The 21,568-nt window shown below is 45.2% G+C and overlaps 2 pseudogenes; one reads left to right on the top strand and one right to left on the bottom strand.

Moving 5' to 3' along the window:
• LOC112071888 (RNA-binding protein 25-like) overlaps positions 1 to 972 on the bottom strand; it is a 46,525-nt pseudogene extending 45,553 nt beyond the window's left edge.
• A 1,113-nt stretch (positions 973 to 2,085) lies between these two features.
• On the top strand, positions 2,086 to 12,089 carry LOC112071887 (arginase-2, mitochondrial-like; annotated as a pseudogene).
• Positions 12,090 to 21,568: the final 9,479 nt, after the last annotated feature.

Here is a 21,568-nt window from a genome sequence, read left to right as displayed (position 1 = left end):
TAAAACATTCTGTAGTGTGATTTAAATCATTCTCTAGATAAATCAGCTCCCAGGGTGCAGCAGCCAAATGATTAAAACATTATAATAAAAATTAAAAAAATGTATCTTGACCACAATCCTTGGGGGTTTCTTTGGAATCTTGGTGCTCAACATTATAGTCACAATATTATGGTCTGTCCAGACCACTGGCATTGATCTGGCCTTTAAGCATTGCAATAGTATATAACAGAAGATCAGATCAATGCACGTAAGACGCCTTTAATCAACATAGCAATAGATGATTAAAAAACTGAAAAGGGTTCTGGTAGCCTCTGATAACATCCAGTTTGATCACTCAGACTAAAATGTATCTCACCTGCTGGTACTCCCTGGGGGAACCCCGCGAATTGGGGAGGGCAAATCCCGGGGGGCAACTGGGGGAGGCGGTTCAGGTGAGGGGGGTACGACATCTTGGGAGGTGCAGTGACCTGGATGAAATGTAAAGGAAAAACAGGTTCAAGGATTACCATGGCATGGGGGTATCCATGAATACATTCTGGCCTGCGGAGATAGCTAGCTAGGCTAACTTAGTTAAGCGCTAAGCTGGGTGTTTGGTTAGCCTACATTACCTACAATTGACTTTAAACATTACACTAATGAAGTTAAATCTTGTAGGCCAACTGGCTGCCTAGTTAATAGAATTTAATAGAATAAGCTTTTTCTATTACACACTTCCTATTAGCCATCGTTAGTTAAGCTACTGAAGCTACCACGCAAGCTAAATAGCTAGCTAACTAATGTTGCTAACTTGCTAGCTATTCTAACGTTATAAACGTTTGCTAAAAGAGTGGGACGTACATACCTGAAACCGGGCGACGTATACACACACTGTAACCTTGTATAACCTTAATGAACAATATTTTATCGGTCTTCAATAGCTAATTTGCTAGCTACGTTATGCCGCTAAAAATGATGTTTTTCGCAATGCATTGTGGGATATGTTTTTTTTTTAAGCGCGTTAATATTTTTCAACGCTTGAGGTCGACAGAAATGTATATTCTGTATGAAAATTACCCTGCTTATTATAGTAAACTTGGCTTCATACCGGTTTTTGTTTTTGCTCAAAAACAGATAACACAACACAGGATAACAGACACAAACCACTGTATTTGTACCCTTTTGGCAATTGGTGTGCTACTTTCTGTTCTATTTTTCAATATAACAGCTAGCTTCCCATTTGTAAGCCAATGCCTGTACTAGCCTAGGGGGCTACCGCACAGCATAAACTCTCCTTATCAAATTAACAGAGACACCGGCCCAGCCATCACCATGGAGAGCGGCACAAGTACTCTTTGTTTGTTTAAATTAGTTTTTATGTTAACCTAGCTACTATGTTTATGTTATTTATTCATTTTATGAACCACTCCAAAAAGAAGTTTCCTTGAGGGGAAAGTTATTCTATTCTAATAATATATTCATATTTCAAGAAGCCTAGGACCCTAGGCTATACCTGTAGCCTACCAACTATTTTTAGGGGAAGGCAGAATAGCCACTAGTAAGGCACGTCGTTTATGGTCAGCTGGTCACTTACATGTAAACATGGGGTGCAGGCCGACATCTGATAGGCTATGTTTTGAACGATTATGGAAGGCAGACATCCAGGTTATGTCAACCACGGTTTGCTGTGGAAATGTCTGCCCCTTAGAAATTGCGGGACAATGGGTGCATTTTGGAAACACAAGACACGCCTTTGGAACAAACCCATCTATTGGATACATCTCATTGGCTAGTTCGAAGGCATCGTTTTACAGTATTGACGCATGTCTTCCTTAATGAGGTAACGGGATTTCTGAATAAGGACACGGAATTAATTCTTGTGTTTTCAGATTTAACGCTTGGCATTGGGTGAATTTACATGTGATATAGGGTTAAAATATTTTCAAACTCTACAAGGTATTTAGAGACAAATTTCAGTTGCTCGTGCTCTTAATCCTGACCGCCATTCATCCCCTCATGAATATTAATGAGATCAAAAGAGCATAAAACCATCCCCCCCGACGTGCGCTCACATCAAAGCGTCACCATCGTCGGAGTGGGATCCTACAAGAAGAGCGTTTGAATTCACGTTTGAATCTCAGCCTTGGTCGTTATAAATTATTTTGAAGTCAACGGATAAATTAAATAGAATTTTAAAATGGCTTTGAGAGGCCCACTGTGTCGTCTTCTACGGACTCAACTCAACAATACCTGTCAGAGCAGAACGCATTCTGTGGCTGTTTTAGGAGCCCCATTTTCAAAAGGACAGGTATGGAAAAAGCTCATATCCTATTAGAAACCATTCGTTTAATATGGTTATTTGATTAGGGTATTACGTTTACCAGAATTATTGAACTTTGCTGTTATTTTCCTGTAGAAAAGGAGAGGGGTGGAGCATGGACCCAAAGCCATCAGGGATGCCGGTCTGATCGAGAGGCTTTCAAATCTGGGTAAGTGATGGAACATCTTATTTAATGTGTTTAAAAACAAACTGCTAAATGTACTGTTGTATTAAAATGATCTTGTAATACTTATTCTAACCCTAAAATAGGTTAATGATTCATGCAAGAGCTGCTTCCCTGAGTCATTCAGTTCTCGGAAGTAAAACCATTGGGCTTTAGGCTATGTATTACGTCAGTCTTTAACATAAGTATATATTGTCAAAGAAATCAAACACAGGTATTGCTCATACCTTGAATGCTGGCGATCAACACAGATTATTTATTTTTTATCTAAAAGGATAACGTTCTTGTAATTAAAAGAACGGTTTTGTTGGGTCACACGGGCGAGAAAGGGTTGGCAAGTCTGCTGTCGTCACTGTACAGTCAGTTATGCAATCAACCGTTCCCGGGGCCCGGCATGCACAGAGCTTTCTCCGAAAAACAAGTTCTCTCCTCCCATTGCAACCATCCCTTTGTACACTTCTGCCTATCATAGATGAATAGGGGGCCCTATCGCTGCCTTGAATGCTTGAAAGACGATACGAATTTTTTGTTTTTTGTGTGTAACAGCGAGACTGCATCACATAGCCGGCTCCATGTGACCGTAAACACCCAGACTGTGGGTTCCAATCCAGAGTAGACCACGGGCTTGTTTTAACGACCATTGACCAATCTGAGCAAGGAGGCGCACAAATTTCGTCAGACAAGATGCTGCCACATCTAAACCAATGGATTATGATCGAAGTCATACATAACATATTATGTGGTCAGATCCTAATTGTGAGAAGAGAAACCCCATCAGTATATGCTAGGCTAGGAATCCCCCATTGAACGGTTATTTATCGGCATAACAGGCCATGTTTAAAGCGTCAGTTAGTTGGGTAGTCTAGAAACATTGTTAATGTGGCAGACAACCCATCTGCCTGGGGAGACTATAGCCCGGTCTGAGCAAAGATACGCACTCATTTCGTCAGGCAAGATGGTGACCCTTCTAAACCAGTAGATTATTATCAGTTCGTTTAAAAAAAATGAGGACTGGGATGTCCCAGAGTGGATATTTATCAGACACAAACAATCTCATAAAGCTTTTCACTTCAAGTTCAGGTTAAATTCTGGAATGTGCAAATCACGTCCCTGTAATCTTAGCCCGGCTTGTGTCCCTGAGCACTCAGCTGGAGCGCGCACATGGCAAGACAAGGATGCTTCTTGTCCGTTTCTAGGCAGTTACGCAATCGACGGTTCCTGTGGCCGGCCGGCGGTGTAATACGAGAAGCCTATCTTTAGATGCCGTTTTTCCCCCGTTGTCGGATGTGGACGACTGACATACTTTCTGGAAAGACATCAAACCCCCATATTCTTTAAAAAAAACAATAATTTTATGAAGATACTAGTTTTAGGAGATTTTATGGCATTTAAGCCTAAACCCTTTTTTTCTAGCCTAGTTGTAGGCGTAGTGTTAGGCCTAGTCTGGATGGGCCTCATGTAGTCTGGATGGGCCTCATTTAGTCTGGATGGGCCTCATATATAGTCTGGATGGGCCTCATATATAGTCTGGATGGGCCTCAATTGTAATTTGCTGCTCCTTGGATACTAAATGTTCCATTTTACACATCCTTGAGTATGGCCTATAGTCTAGTCTATAGAGAGCTTGGTGCTCAACTGCTTTGGGCATCTCCTGCTGTGCCCAAGCATGTACATATGGTGCTATTTTAGTTGTCTCTAAAAATGGACTTCAAACTGCTAAAATGGGCCGTTTATTAAAAACGAAAGTATGGAAAGTAAATAGCCTTACTTCTGCTGATGCCAATTTGGCAACAAGGGAGACTATAAATTGTATCCTCCTTATAGCTGAGATGATCTGACATTGTGCACTTGCCAAGAAGGGAAACTCTACCCCTGTCAACTGCATTAAATATCACAGACATTGAGTCAAGTTCAAAAACATATTAGATTATGATTACATTAACAGAGAGGCACTGGGTTGAGCTATTCCTGTCCAAGGGGTCTAAGATGGTAACATGGGGAGAGATCTTTTATCTGGGAGAGCAATTCCAGTCCCCAAGGTGACCTGATTGGTGTGATACTTTTGCCTCAGCCAACACACCTGACTCCAATAATCAAATATTCATGATCTCCGGTTTAGAATGCAATTAGTTTAATCGGCTGTGTTTGCTAAGAATGGGGGGGGGGGTGTGACACTACTCTGGCCCCTGATGACTGGAGTTTTCCACCCCTGTCTTAAATGGTAACGAGGCACCACATTGGTCCCCTCCCGACCAGCAGAGTGACACGACACCGCTATCAAATGGAACATTGTCACCTACAAGTGGCGTCTCAAATTTGTTGTTTACTTCAACTCATAAGTCATTAGTCCCGAGGTGCCAATACCAGTACCGTCGGTGCAGCACACTTTCTGGGGAGAATTCCTCTGTTTACTCTGCCCGTTGCCGTGGTATCAGAGGGTGATCTGGTCTTAGAGAAACCTGAGAGGACACACATGGGAAATGGGACACGTGGAAAGTAGTGCCCAGTCAGACAGACAGCGGTTCCAGCAAACGGCTTGAATGACTCCACCTCGTCATTCAGAGATGGTATGGAGAGGGGTGTGTGAGGAGAGCCAGGGTAGAGGGGGTTGGACATCAGAGATGGTATGGAGAGGGGTGTGTGAGGAGAGCCAGGGTAGAGGGGGTTGGACATCAGAGATGATAGGAGAGGGGTGTGTGAAGTCAGTCAGGGTAGAGGGGGTTGGACATCAGAGATGATACGAGAGGGGTGTGTGAGGAGAGCCAGGGTAGAGGGGGTTGGACATCAGAGATGATAGGAGAGGGGTGTGTGAAGTCAGTCAGGGTAGAGGAGGTTGGACATCAGAGCCTGGAGAAAGAGTTGAACTAATGCTTCAAAGACATGTAGCCTACCTAACGCGTAATGTGACAGTGGAAATTCTGCCCTGACAAACCGGAGCACGAACTGGCCAAGGCCATTTATGAATCTGGGGCCACGGCACTTCTAGCTCTCAGGATCTGGGGCCACAGTATTTCTATCTCTCAGGATCTGGGACCACAGTATTTCTATCTCTCAGGATCTGGCCCACAGTATTTCTATCTCTCAGGATCTGGCCCACAGTATTTCTATCTCTCAGGATCTGGGGCCACAGTACTTCTATCTCTCAGGATCTGGGGCCACAGTACTCTATTCTCAGATCTGGCCACAGTACTTCTATCTCTCAGGATCTGGGCCACAATATTCTAGCTCTCAGGATCTGGGCCACAGTATTTCTAGTCTCTCAGGATCTGGGGCCACAGTATTTCTAGCTCTCAGGATCTGGGGCCACAGTACTTCTAGCTCTCAGGATCTGGGCCACAGTACTCTAGCTCTTCAGGATCTGGGCCACAGTACTTCTAGCTCTCAGGATCTGGGGCACAGTATTCTAGCTCTCAGGATCTGGGCCACAGTATTTCTAGCTCTCAGGATCTGGACCACAGTATTTTCTATCTCTCAGATCTGGGACCACATACTTCTAGCTGCACTAAGCCACTGTACATTTCCATTCGTGCTCCAATTCATCATACCATTTGCTGTGAATTAAGCCGGTGTGTAGTTAACCATACCTTTTTTTTCCTTGTGCAGATATCCCATGGCATGGACTTTGGAGACCTGAGCTTCCAGCATCTGGAGAAGGACGACCCTACATGAATGTCCCCTTCCCTCGCACGTGGTCAGAGCTAACAACTGCTTCAGGCCGTTAGCAACGCTGTGGGAGCCGGACACACTCACCCCATGCTGGGAGGAGACCACAGGTAACCCACAACAAACCCTTCATGTTCTCAGCGAACCAACACATATGCTATTTTAGCAACATTGACAGAGTTAGGAAATGGCATTAGCAGGCTTAGGACCTAGAGACGTAAGAGCACACAATTGGCCAGCGTCGTACGGTTAGGTGAGGGTTTGGCCCCGGTTAGGGGAGTTTCCCTGGTTGGGGAGGGTTTGGCCCTGGTTGGGAGGTTTGGCCCTGTTGGGGAGGGTTTGCCCTGGTTGGGGAGTGTTTGCCCGGGTTGGAGAGGGTTTGGCCCGTGTTGGAGGAGGTTTGCCCGGGTTAGGGGAGGGTTGGCCCGTTGTTAGGGAGGTTTGCCCGGGTAGGGCGGATTTGCGACTGCAGGTTGAGGAGGGTTATCCGGTTAGGAGGTGGTGGCCGTGGTGAGGAGGATTTGGGCGGTTTAGGAAGGATTTGGCCGGGTAGCCATCATTGTAAAATAGGAATTTGTTCTAACTGACTTGCCAGTTAAATAAAGGTTAAATAAAAAACATAGCACAGCAGTTTTCAGGGTTGTGTAACACAGTCAGCGTTGCCCTGGGGGGGACAGTCAGCGTTGCCCTGGGGGGGGAACAGAGAAAACAGATGTATTACATGTCATTAAAATCTATAATAAAACAGAGATTGTATTCTAACCCACTTCCTGATCTTACCCCGCAGCCTGCCATTGGTCAGTGGAAGGCCACGCCCGGCAGTGTCCTGACCTGTGTCTGATCTGGGTCGACGCCCACGCTGACATAAACACGCCCCTCACCTCCCCTCAGGGAACTTCACGGACAGTCGTTGCCTTCATGCTCAAAGGCTGCAAACAAGGTAAGATGACAGATGTTAGTAGAACATGCATTCTTGTGACATGCATTCTCATACCCTGACCCCCTAACCCAGGCCATGCTTACTTCTCTGGTTGCCTGGGGTAACCACCGGGAAGTCTGTGGGTTTTCAAATTGAAGGTGCCATGTCCAAGTGTTACCCTGTGGCCTCAGTGACCACAGAGTTGGCTATACAGCACTAACAGATCTGGATACCAGGTATATCCCCTACAGCCTCAGTGACCATAGAGTTGGCTAACAGCACTAACAGATCTGGATACCAGGCTATATTCCCCCACAGCCTCAGTGACCATAGAGTTGGCTATACAGCACTAACAGATCTGATACCAGGCTATATTCCCCTACAGCCTCAGTGACCAAGTGTTGGCTATACAGCACTAACAGATCGGATACCAGGCTATATTCTCCACTACAGCCTCAGTGACCATATGTGTTGGCTATACAGCACTAACAGATCTGGATACCAGGCTATATTCTCCCTACAGCCTCAGACCATAGAGTTGGCTTATAGCTAACAGATCTGATACCAGGCTATATTCTCCCTACAGCCTCAGTGACCATAGTGTTGGCTATACAGCACTAACAGATCTGGATACCAGGCTATATTCTCCCTACCATCTGATACTGACCTGTTACTTGTTGTTTTTGTTGTTGTGTCTGTAGATGCCAGAGCTGCCAGGGTTCAGCTGGATGAGGCCCTTCCTGTCAGCTAAGGACCTGGTCTACATTGGCCTGAGAGACGTCGACCCTGGAGAGTAGTAAGTACACAACTCTGTATACTACCAAGTACACTACTCTGTAGATTACGATTTATAACACGGTTAAAACGCATTACATTTTTTGTCATTTAGCAGACGCTCTTATCGAATTATAGTTGAACTTGGTTCATTCAACCACATACCACTGTCAACCACATACCACTGTCAACCACATACCACTGTCACACCACAGTATGCCAGGGTTGGGCAGTATCTAGATGTTAATACCATCTCTGTGAGAATTCGTCGGCGAGTGGGTAACCCGGCCTCTACCGTCTGAATCTATTGGCCAACGTGCAATCACTGGAGAATAAACTGGATAAGCTCCGTTCGAGACTATCCTACCAACGTTGGACATTGAAAACTATAATATCTTGTGTTTCATCGAGTCGTGGCTGAACGACGACATGGATAACATACAGTTGGCTGGGTTTACCGTGCATCGGCAGGACAGAACAGGTACGTCCGGCAAGACGAGGGGTGATGGTGTGTGTCTATTTGTCAATAACAGCTGGTGCGCGATGTCTAATTTTAAGTAAGTCTCGATGTATTGCTCGCCTGAGGTAAACAACCTCATGATAAGCTGTAGATCACACTATCTACCAAGAGTTTTCATCTATATTTTTCGTAATGGAATATCTACATAGGCGTACAAAGGCTCATTATCAGCAACCATTAGTCCTGTGTTCCAATGGCACGTTGTGTTAGCTAATCCAAGTTTATAATTTTAAAAGGCTAATTGATCATTAGAAAACCCTTTTCCAATTATGTTAGCACAGCTGAAAACTGTTCTGATTTAAAGAAGCAATAAAACTGGCCTTCTTTAGACTAGTTGAGTATCTGAAGCATCAGCATTTGTGGGTTCGATTACAGGCTCAAAATGGCCAGAAACAAAGACCTTTCTTCTGAAACTCGTCAGTCTAATTTGGTTCTGAGAAATTAAGGCTATTCCATGTGAGAAATTTCCAAGGAACTGAAGATCTCGTACAACGCAGTGTACTACTCCCTTCACAGAACAGCGCAAACTGTCTCTAACCAGAATAGAAAGAGGAGGTGGAGGCCCCGGTGCACAACTGAGCAAGAGGACAAGTACATTAGAGTGTCTAGTTTGAGAAGCAGACACCTCACAAGTCCTCAACTGGCAGCTTCATTAAATAGTACCCGCAAAACACCAGTCTCAACGTCAACAGTGAAGAGGCGACTCCGGGATGCTGGCCTTCTAGGCAGAGTTGCAAAGAAAAAGCCATATCTCAGACTGGTCAATAAAAATAAAAGATTAAGATGGGTAAAAGAACAGACACTGTACAGAGGAGTGGCCAGCACAGTCACCGGATCTCAACCCTATTGAGCTGTTGTGGGAGCAGTTTGACCGTATGGTACATAAGAAGTGCCAATCCAACTTGTGGGAGGTGCTTCAGGAAGCACGGGGTGAAATCTATTCAAATTACCTCAACAAATTGACAACTGGAATGCCAAAGGTCTGCAAGGCTGTAATTGTAATAAAAGCAAAGTTTGAAGGACACAAAAAAAAACATTATTTATAACCTTGTCGACATCTTGACTATATTTCCTATTCATTTTGCAACTCATTTCATGTCTGTTTTCTTGTGAAAACAAGGACATTTCTAAGTGACCCCAAACTGTTCAACGGTAGTATATATACAGTTCTATTATGTAAAATACGAATAATTATAAAAACATTATTAATAATAATGAATAATTATGTGATCTTACAAGACATTGATTCAGCTTTGATCTAACTTTACTAAAAGAGCACCATTGTGAGAAGTGATAATCTTCTATTTATAATAATACTATTAGGCGTAGGCAAACGGATCTTGTTAAAATGTCATTTTAAGTAAAAAGACAAAAAGGCKATTTTTAAGTGAAAGGTGCTGAAAGGACAGCGCCAGGACCTGGAATGATGAATCACGCTTCACCGTCTGACGAATCTGGGTTTGGCGGATGCCAGGAGAACGCTACCTGCCCGAATGCATAGTGCCAACTGTAAAGTTTGGTGGAGGAGGAATAATGGTCTGGGGAAGTTTCATGGTTCAGGCTAGGCCCCTTAGCTCCAGTGACGGGAAATCGTAATGCTACAGCGTACAATGACATTCTAGACGATTCTGTGCTTCCAACTTTGTGGCAACATTTTGGGGGAAGGCCCTTTCCTGTTTCAGCATGACAATAGCCCCCATGCACAAAGTGAGGTCCATACAGAAATGGTTTGTCGAGATCGGTGTGGACGAACTTGACTGGCCTGCACAGAGCCCTGACCTCAACCCCATCTAGTGGAAAGCCTTCCCAGAAGAGTGGAGGCTGTTATAGCAGAAAAGGGGGGACCAACTCCATATTAATGCCAATGATTTTGGAATGAGATGTTCGACAAGCAGGTGTCCACATACTTTTGATCATGTAGTGTATCTGAGACCAACAAGATGCATATCTGTATTCCCAGTCATGTGAAATCCATATAAGTAATTTATTTCAATTGACTGATTTCCTTATATGAACTATAACTTAGTAAAATCTTAATTGTTGTATTTATATTTTTGTTCAGTACAAATGCATTATTAACTCTAATTTGGCCCAATTTACATTTCCAATTTCCCACCCCGACATACCAAGCTAGAACGAGCCCTGTGTCTCATCCTATAGACAATGTAGGCTAGATATCCCAGGCAGAGCTACAGCAACTTCCAGAGAGAGTCAGGCTCCTTGGACTTAGCTGTGGCCACTCTGGTTTGGGTGTCCTAGGCACTACGGGTGTTGCCTTAACCAAGTGGTCACATATTGTTCTGGGTTCCTCAGAGAGAGCAGAGAGGGGGGAGAGAGGGAGCAGAGAGGGGGGAGAGAGAGAGCAGAGGGGGGAGAGAGGTCTGGAGTTTTATGAGCATCCAAGACACAGTGATTTATTTATTTCTGATTGGTCAAAGTGGTCAAGATTCTGACGGGCCTCCAGTACACACAGGTAGCCTGAAAGTTGTTCATCAGTTGATCTGGATAAGAGTGTCTGCTAAATGTGAAATGAAAATTAATCTGTCCACAAAATTCCACCAGTTTTTTTTAAATACACTTCCTGACATCCTCCTCGTGACATTCTACTCTCCTTTCTCCTCACAGCGACATCCTAAAGGACTTGGGTGTCCAGTACTTCTCAATGAGAGACATCGACAGGCTCGGCATCCAGAGAGTCATGGAAGTCACTTTTGACCACCTCTTGTCAAGGTAATTGAATTACTGTTAAAGATTTAAGGAGTAATGTTATGAACTAAATAAGCAGCTTACTGTATAGACTGACTTTGAGCCTTTCGTTGTGTCAATTACATCAGGCCCCATAGATGTATTGAGGTGACAGTTTGGATTTGAGTTGAAAGTTGACTGATTCACTGAACTGTATTCTGAACACTTATTGTCTTCTTCTCTTGTCCAACAGGAAGCAGCGGCCGATCCATCTGAGTTTTGACATTGATGCGATGGACCCGTCTTTGGCCCCGGCCACAGGAACACCAGTAAACGGAGGTCTGACCTACAGAGAAGGAATCTGGATCACAGAGGAGATCCACAACACAGGCACGCAATAATGATCTATAACACAGGAACACTAGAATGATCCATAACACAGGAACACTATAACAATACATTTTATAAGAAATTATGGGGAAAGGTCTGTCATTAAACTTAAACTTTTCCTCTAAGCTATGCCAGACTCTTGGTAGGATGAGAATAGTTATTGCATTACTTGAGTGGTTTATATACTTACGCTGTTGGTACGATAAGAACAGTTTTCTATGAAGTAACATTTCAATATGTAACATTCTTTGAAGTACATTTTCTGTCTGCAACATTCTACAAAAAAAAGGTACTGAAACTAATATTTTGTGTTTGTGTTTAATCTCCAGGGTTGTTGTCGGTGATGGACCTTGTGGAGGTCAACCCAGCCCTGGGGGCGAGTCGTGAGGCGGTGGCGAGCACCGCTTCCATGGCGGTGGACGTCATCGCATCATCCCTGGGCCAGACCCGCGAGGGAGGTCCCATCACCCAGGAGTCGCAAACGCTCAAAGACGACACGGAACAGCTTCGACTCTAGAACCACATTCTAGAACCACATTCTAGAACCACTTCTAGAACTCAAAGGACGTTCAACATATAACCACTTGCATTCCTGAATATAAAAAAAAAAAAAGACTTTACATACAGAGTAGTTGAATTGTTTCAAAGCATTTTGTTGCATCCTCTGTGTGTGTGTATATATATATAGTACTGTTTGGCAACCTGTTCAACAATCAGTCAAACAATCATGACTGAACTTAGAAAGCCCTGTTGAAGGATTATATAGCTAATTTACTATGGATGGCGTGAAAAGCTTTAGCCTGGTACCAGATCTGTGCTTTCATGTCAACTGTTTGGCATGACAAGACTGGCAAAATAATAGTACAAACAGACTGATACCCAGGCTATTAAAAGCCCTCATCTCAAATTTAAACTGTAATTGATGTGATCAACAGCTGGTCGCCCTGGCCTTGACAGGACAGTCTCCCTAGCTCCACTATTTAAATGGTGACTGTATTTGATGTGATCGGTGGTGTGCGCCACAGACACGGCGATCGGTGGTGGTGCGCCACAGACACGGCGATCGGTGGTGGTGCGCCACAGACACGGCGATCGGTGGGGTGCGCCACAGACACGGCGATCGGTGGGGTGCGCCACAGACACGGCGATCGGTGGGGTGCGCCACAGACACGGCGATCGGTGGGGTGCGCCACAGACACGGCGATCGGTGGGGTGCGCCACAGACAATCACTAAAACTCAGTATTGCTCATGACTGGATACTGCAGCTCTGCAATATAACAGGGTTGTAGTATGAAGCCGAGTTTACACGACAAGCATGAAACCGTCTCAAACAGAGATGCAGACTGTGCTTTTAAAAAAAAAAATATAATACTAATGTGGCCATAGTGTGGTTTGGACACAAATACCTCAGCTCGAGCTAGTGGCTGTGCCAGTTGAGTTGTCGTAGTGATGCGTTTGCACTTTTGGACCAGATGTGGGGTTTGATGTATTTTTCTTCTCTAGAATGATTCTGTTTTGTAGTTAATAATGACTATTACGAATCCATGTTGGTGTATTTACTGTCTGGTGTAATATTAGTCAGTATTAAATGACCAGTTAATTTTTAATAAGTTAAAATGAGTGTATGTAATGGTTAAATGCTGAGTGAAATAACTATTTTATTTACTAAATATAACAAATGCCTTTTTTGACATGACCACTGAATGACTGTCTTTTTTTAATAAATATAATTAGTCTTCCACAATGAAATCAGTCTGTGTTTTTGCTTTGTGGTCTCCATGGTGACATGTGGCGTACACTGGCAGAGAAAGTCTAGTTGGTTTTATTCTTACAATAGACATCAAGGTCAATACGGAGAGTGCCGTCTGTGCGCCGCCCTTCAGCTTAATAATATCGGTATTGTATCTCAACAAACCACAAAAAATACATACACTACCAGTCAAAGGTTTGGACACACCTACTCATTAAAGGGTTTTTCTTTATTTTTACTATTTTCTACACTAACTATGAAATAACACATACGGAATGATGTAGCAACCAAATCAAAGTAGCCACCCTTTGCCTTGATGACAGCTTTGCACACTCTTGGCATTCTCTCAACCAGCTCCATGAGGTAGTCACCTGGAATGCATTTCAATTAACAGGTGTGCCTTCTTAAAATAATTTGTGGAATTTCTTTCCTTAATGCGTTTGAGCCAATCAGTTGTGTTATGACAAGGTAGGGGGTTATACAGAAGATAGCCCTATTTGGTAAAAGACCAAGTCCATATTATAGCAAGAACAGCTCAAATAAGCAAAGAGAAACGACAGTCCATCATTACTTTAAGACATGAAGGTCAGTCAATGTGGAAAATTAAGAACTTTCAAGTGCTATGATGAAACTGGCTCTCARGAGGACCGCCACAGGAAAGAAAGACCTAGAGTTACCTCTGCTGCAGAGGATAAGTTCATTAGAGTTAATTGCAGCGCAAATAAATGCTTCAGAGTTCAAGTAACAGAAACATCTCAACATCAACTGTTCAGAGGAGACTGCGTGAATCAGACCTTCATGGTTGAATTGCTGCAAAGAAACCACTACTAAAGGACACCGATAAGAAGAGACTTGCTTGGGCCAAGAAACATGAGCAATGGACATTAGACCGGTGGAAATTTGTCCTTTGATCTGGAGTTCAAATTTTGGGTTCCAACCGCCGTGTCTTTGTGAGATGCGGTGTGGGTGAACTGATGATCTCCGCATGTGAGCTATTGCTCGCCTAAGGTAGAGTATCTCATGATAAGCTGTAGACCACAGTACCTACCGAGAGAGTTTATCTGTATTCTTTGTAGCTGTTGAGATGGTTTGGGATGAGTCGGACCGCAGAGTGAAGGAAAAGCAGCCAACAAGTGCTCAGCATATGTGGGAAGTCAATCAAGACTGTTGGAAAAGCATTCCAGGTGAAGCTGGTTGAGAGAATGCCAAGAGTGTGCAAAGCTGTCATCAAGGCCAAAGGGTGGCTACTTGAAGAATCTCAAATATAAAATATATTTTGATTTGTTTAACACTTTTTTTGGTTACTACATAATTCCAAATGTGTTATTTCATAGTTTTGATGTCTTCACTATTATTCAACAATGTAGAAAATAGTAAAAATAAAAACCCTTGAATGAGTAGGTGTTCTAAAACGTTTGACCGATAGTGTACATAAATCACAAGCAACAACTACAGCATCTGGCTACAGRTTACTGTTCATAATTCACCTCAGAAATTCTGCAGTAATTTGTTCAATTGACTGATACTGGTGGGGACGAATGCTTTCTGGGCTCTGGCAGTTTRGTGGACATGGGGTTCTGTATCGACGGCCTGATGGTAAGAGCTGGCACTCCTTCCTGGTTGAGTGGGGTCAGGTCGCTTCTAAAACAGAACAAGGTTTAGGGTTACTTCAACGTACTAAAACTCAGCCATGCCTCAACATGTTCTGGAATAATCCCCATAAGAGCTTTATGGTCTTTCCAATCACTCTCAAAAGTTCAGTAGGATGCAAGGGGAGGATTCAAGGAAAGGAAACAAGGAATTGAGGGGAAAAAAACCATGGGAGAGTCTGAATTTCATTTCCTTGAGTCCTCGCGTCCTCTTTCCTTGCCTCCTTCTCAAAACTCATTGGATGAGAATGTTAGAGGTCCTCCCCTCTCACCTTCTCATTCAATGGATTTTGAGGAGAGAGGAATCAAGGAAATGATATTGAGATTCTCCCCATATAGGTTAGGAGCACTGATAACAACAGACCACACCTCCTCTAGTCTAGACTGTTGTTGAACCACAGCAACAGACCACACCTCCTCCAGTCTAGACTGTTGTTGAACCACAACAGACCACACTCCTCTAGTCTAGACTGCTGTTGAACCACAGTACAGACCACACCTCCTCCAGTCTAGACTGTTGTTGAACCACAGCAACAGACCACACCTCCTCTAGTCTAGACTGTTGTTGAAAGACAGCAACAGACCACACCTCCTCCAGTCTAGACTGTTGTTGAACCACAGCAACAGACCACACCTCCTCTAGTCTAGACTGTTGTTGAACCACAGCAACAGACCACACCTCCTCCAGTCTAGACTGTTGTTGAACCACAGCAACAGACCACACCTCCTCCAGTCTAGACTGTTGTTGAACCACAGTAACAGACCACACTCCTCCAGTCTAGACTGTTGTTGAACCACAGCAACAGACCACACCTCCTCTAGTCTAGACTGTTGTTGAACCACAGCAACAGACCACACCTCCTCTAGTCTAGACTGTTGTTGAACCACAGCAACAGACCACACCTCCTCCAGTCTAGACTGTTGTTGAACCACAGTAACAGACCACACCTCCTCCAGTCTAGACTGTTGTTGAACCACAGTAACAGACCACACCTCCTCTAGTCTAGACTGTTGTTGAACCACAGCAACAGACCACACCTCCTCTAGTCTAGACTGTTGTTGAACCACAGCAACAGACCACACCTCTCCAGTCTAGACTGTTGTTGACCACAGTAACAGACCACACCTCCTCCAGTCTAGACTGTTGTTGAACCACAGTAACAGACCACACCTCCTCTAGTCTAGACTGTTTGTTGAACCACAGTAACAGACCACACCTCCTCTAGTCTAGACTGTTGTTGAACCACAACAGACCACACCTCCTCCAGTCTAGACTGTTTGTTGAACCACAGCAACAGACCACACCTCCTCCAGTCCTAGACTGTTGTTGAACCACAGCAACAGACCACACCTCCTCTAGTCTAGACTGGTTGTTGAACCACAGCAACAGACCACACCTCCTCCAGTCTAGACTGTTGTTGAACCACAGTAACAGACCACACCTCCTCCAGTCTAGACTGTTTGTTGAACCACAGCAACAGACCACACCTCCTCTAGTCTAGACTGTTGTTGACCACAGCAACAGACCACACCTCCTCCAGTCTAGACTGTTGTTGAAACCACAGCAACAGACCACACTCCTTCCAGTCTAGACTGTTGTGAACCACAGCTAACAGACCACACCTCTCCAGTCTAGACTGTTGTTGAACCACAGTGAACAGGACCACACCTCCTCTAGTCTAGACTGTTGTTGAACCACAGCAAACAGACCACACCTCCTCTAGTCTAGACTGTTGTTGAACCACAGCAACAGACCACACCTTCCAGTCTAGACTGTTGTTGAACCACAGTAACAGACCACACCTCCTCCAGTCTAGACTGTTGTTGAACCACAGTAACAGACCACACCTCCTCTAGTCTAGACTGTTGTGAACCACAGCAACAGACCACACCTCCTCTAGTCTAGACTGTTGTTGAACACAGCAACAGACCACACCTCCTCCAGTCTAGACTGTTGTTGAACCACAGTAACAGACCACACCTCCTCTAGTCTAGACTGTTGTTGAACCACAGTAACAAACCACACCTCCTCTAGTCTAGACTGTTGTTGAACCACAACAGACCACACCTCCTCCAGTCTAGACTGTTGTTGAACCACACAACAGACCACACCTCCTCCAGTCTAGACTGTTTTTGAACCACAGCAACAGACCACACCTCCTCTAGTCTAGACTGTTGTTGAACCACAGCAACAGACCACACCTCCTCCAGTCTAGACTGTTGTTGAACCACAGTAACAGACCACACCTCCTTCAGTCTAACTGTTGTTTGAACCCACAGCAACAGACCACACCTCCTCCAGTCTAGACTGTTGTTGAACCACAGCAACAGACCACACCTCCTCTAGTCTAGACTGTTGTTGAACCACAGCAACAGACCACACCTCCTCTAGTCTAGACTGTTGTTAACCACAGCAACAGACCACACCTCCTCCAGTCTAGACTGTTGTTGAACCACAACAACAGACCACACCTCCTCTAGTCTAGACTGTTGTTGAACCACAGTAACAGACCACACCTCCTCCAGTCTAGACTGTTGTTGAACCACAGTAACAGACCACACCTCCTCCAGTCTAGACTGTTGTTGACCACAGTAACAGACCACACCTCCTCCAGTCTAGACTGTTTTGAACCACAGCAACAGACCACACCTCCTCCAGTCTAGACTGTTGTTGAACCACAACAGACCACACCTCCTCTAGTCTAGACTGTTGTTGAACCACAGTAACAGACCACACCTCCTCTAGTCTAGACTGTTGTTGAACCACAGTAACAGACCACACCTCCTCTAGTCTAGACTGTTGTTGAACCACAGCAACAGACCACACCTCCTCTAATCTAGACTGTTGTTGAACCACAGCAACAGACCACACCTCCTCTAGTCTAGACTGTTGTTGAACCACAGCAACAGACCACACCTCCTCTAGTCTAGACTGTTGTTGAACCACTAACAGACCACACCTCCTCTAGTCTAGACTGTTGTTGAACCACAGCAACAGACCACCCTCCTCCAGTCTAGACTGTTGTTGAACCACAACAGACCACACCTCCTCCAGTCTAGACTGTTGTTGAACCACAAGAACAGACCACACCTCCTCTAGTCTAGACTGTTGTTGAACCACAGCAACAGACCACACCTCCTCTAGTCTAGACTGTTGTTGAACCACAGTAACAGACCACACCTCCTCTAGTCTAGACTGTTGTTGAACCACAGTAACAGACCACACCTCCTCCAGTCTAGACTGTTGTTGAACCACAGTAACAGACCACACCTCCTCCAGTCTAGACTGTTGTTGAAACCACAGTAACAGATATCCATCCACGCTGGGCTGCGTCCCAAATATATTGTAGAGAACGGGCTTCCATTTGGGTTGCAGCCAGTGTAGACTGACACATGGTGTGTGGGCAGACAACAGGAGAGGATAGCCCTGGTATAAACAGCCTGGTTAGTCAGTAGTCCAGGGCCTTATTTTCAATTTGAACCTTTATTTGACTAGGCAAGTCAGTTAAGAACAAATTCTTGTTTACAATGACGGCCTATCCCCCCCCCCCCCCCATGCTGTAGTGGCCGTCTATAAGACACAGAGACATGCTGTAGTGGGCTGTCTATCAGACACTGAGACATGCTGTAGTGGGCTGTAGTGGGCTGTCTATCAGACACTGAGACATACTGTAGTGGGCTGTCTATCAGACACAGAGACATGCTGTAGTGGGCTGTAGTGGGCTGTCTATCAGACCACTGAGACATACTGTAGTGGGCTGTCTATCAGACACTGAGACATACTGTAGTGGGCTGTAGTGGGCTGTCTATCAGACACAGAGACATGCTGTAGTGGGCTGTCTATCAGACACAGAGACATGCTGTAGTGGGCTGTAGTGGGGCTGTCTATCAGACACAGAGTCATACTGTAGTGGGCTGTAGTGGGCTGTCTATCAGACACTGAGACATGCCTGTAGTGGGCTGTCTATCAGACACAGAGACATGTTGTAGTGGGCTGTAGTGGGCTGTCTATAAGACACAGAGACATGCTGTAGTGGGCTGTCTATCAGACACTGAGACATACTGTAGTGGGCTGTAGTGGGTGTCTCAGACACAGAGCATCTGTAGTGGGCTGTAGTGGGCTGTCTATCAGACACAGAGACATACTGTAGTGGGCTGTAGTGGGCTGTCTATCAGACACAGAGACATACTGTAGTGGGCTGTCTATCAGACACTGAGGACATACTGTAGTGGGCTGTCTATCAGACCACAGAGACATACTGTAGTGGGCTGTAGTGGGCTGTCTATCAGACACAGAGACATGCTGTAGTGGGCTGTAGTGAGCTGTCTATCAGACACAGAGACATACTGTAGTGGGCTGTAGTGGGCTGTCTATCAGACACAGAGACATGCTGTAGTGGGCTGTAGTGGGCTGTCTATCAGACACAGAGACATGCTGTAGTGGGCTGTCTATCAGACACAGAGACAGCTGTAGTGGGCTGTAGTGGGCTGTCTATCAGACACAGAGACATGCTGTAGTGCGGCTGTCTATCAGACACAGAGACATGCTGTAGTGGGCTGTCTATCAGACACAGAGTCATACGTGTAGTGGGCTGTAGTGGGCTGTCTATCAGACACAGAGACATACTGAGGGTAAGATATAAAAATAAATGTAGAGGGTAGATCAGCTTTAATATAGCAGATAGATTATAGTGTAACGGTTAACTTTAATACTACATTTCAATAATACAAAACACATGACTTTAAAATCACACGTCATGCTTAACATTTGTTTTCATATTATTTTGGCACAAGTTGGACTATAGCCCTTTAAAAAAACCTGGTCTCAAAACGATGCTGAATGTTTTTGTTATCAGTATTTCTGTCCTTACCCTGTTCTCCTCAGTCCCTAACCCCTCCTCCTCAGTCCCCAACCCCTCCTCCTCGGTCCCCACCCCCTCTTCCTCAGTCCCCAACCCCTAACCCCTCAGTCCCTAACCCTCAGTCCCTAACCCCTCGGTCCCCAACCCCTCCTCCTCGGTCCCTTAACCCTCAGTCCCTAACCCTCAGTTCCCTAACCCCTCGGGTCCTAACCCCCTCCTCCTCGGTCCCCAACCCCTCCTCCCGGTCCCTAACCCCTCCTTCCTCGGTCCCTTAAACCCTCCTCCTCGGTCCCCAACCCCTCCTCCTCGGTCCCTAACCCCTCCTTCTTTCAACTTCTCAGCTTTGGCCACAGACAGAGACCGTACCAAAGATAAAACACGACAACAAAAAATACATTTAGAAACCACATTTATATCAATTCATTGCTTTTTGTTATTGTTAGTACATGTCAAAAGGTATTTCTATAGAGGGAATTCAGTAAAGGAGAATGCATATTTTAATTTCATGCATTTCAACGAAAGACTATGAGTAGTTCACAAAGTTAGTATGGATAAATCCTTTAACTGCTCAGCCCTCAAGGTGTTGTCATAACAGCAGCATAAGCAGTAGTGTTCATATTTATTTATTTATTTATTTATTTATATTTTAACCCCTTTTTTTCTACCCAATTGGTAGTTAGTCTTGTCTCATCGCTGCAACTCCCGTACGGACTCGGCAGAGGCTAAGGTTGAGAGCCGTGCGTCCTCCGATACACGACCCAACCAAGCCGCACTGCTTCTGGACCCAACGCCCACTTAACCCGGAAGCCAGCCGCACCAATGTGTCGGCGACCTGGTCAGCGTGCACTGCGCCCGGGCCCCATCACAGGAGTCGCTAATGCGCGATGGGACAAGGACATCCCTGCCGGCCAAACCCTCCCCTAACCCGGACGACGACGGGCCAATTCAGCGCCGCTCCATGGTCTCCTGGTCGCGGCCGGCTGCGACTAGAGCCTGGACTCCAACACAGAATCAATGCAGCACCTTAGACCACTGCGCCACTCGGAAGGCCCCTACAGCAGTAGAGTTATGTCGGGACTAAGTAAAGGAGCGTGGGTAGGATTGATTTGAGGCCTTAACGCTCAGACCTGAGAGACAAAAACACACACCAAAAAAAAATCCATCCTACACAGCAACTCAAGTCAGTAAATAAATGACTGCAGAAATGATAAAGTTCTCCATGATAAAACAGAACCGAACCACGGCAGTTCACTCCTGGATCAGACGACAGTCAGATATCTGTATCCTGGATCAGACGTCTGTATCACATCCATGTCCAGTATTAATATAACATTCCTGGGTTTGGTTCGGTCCATACATCCTGGATTGAAACACGTTGACTCGTTGAGTCTTAGATACACTCCCCCAGTCCTGAAGAACAGAAACGATCATTCTTTCTCACACTGTTCCTCATCTTCAGTCAAGAAAACCATGTTGTGTCCTCATGCGCACTACCCAGGGATATATTACAAAAGTTTAATGGTTTAGCTCAGGTCAGGAACAGCATAGTGAGGTATATGTGGACAGAGAAGAGATAAGACAGGGGAGAGGAGAGAGAGGAGAGGGGAGAGAGGACAGGGGAGAGAGGATCCCACTCAGAGCCTTATGTCCCAGAGCTTCCCAGTCAGAGCCTTATGTCTCCAGAGCTTCCCACCCAGAGCCTTTGTGTCTCCAGAGCTTCCCACCCAGAGCCTTATGTCTCCAGAGCTTCCCACCCAGAGCCTTATGTCTCCAGAGCTTCCCACCCAGAGCCTTATGTCTCCAGAGCTTCCCACCACAGAGCCTTATGTCTCCAAGCTTCCCACTCAGAGCCTTAGTCTCCAGAGCTTCCCACTC

The sequence above is a fragment of the Salvelinus sp. IW2-2015 genome, unplaced genomic scaffold, assembly GCF_002910315.2.
Source record: "Salvelinus sp. IW2-2015 unplaced genomic scaffold, ASM291031v2 Un_scaffold1757, whole genome shotgun sequence".
Classification (NCBI taxonomy): Eukaryota; Metazoa; Chordata; class Actinopteri; order Salmoniformes; family Salmonidae; genus Salvelinus; species Salvelinus sp. IW2-2015.
The sequence above is the reverse complement of the archived record's forward strand: the minus strand, read 5'-3'. Positions and strand labels throughout refer to the sequence as shown.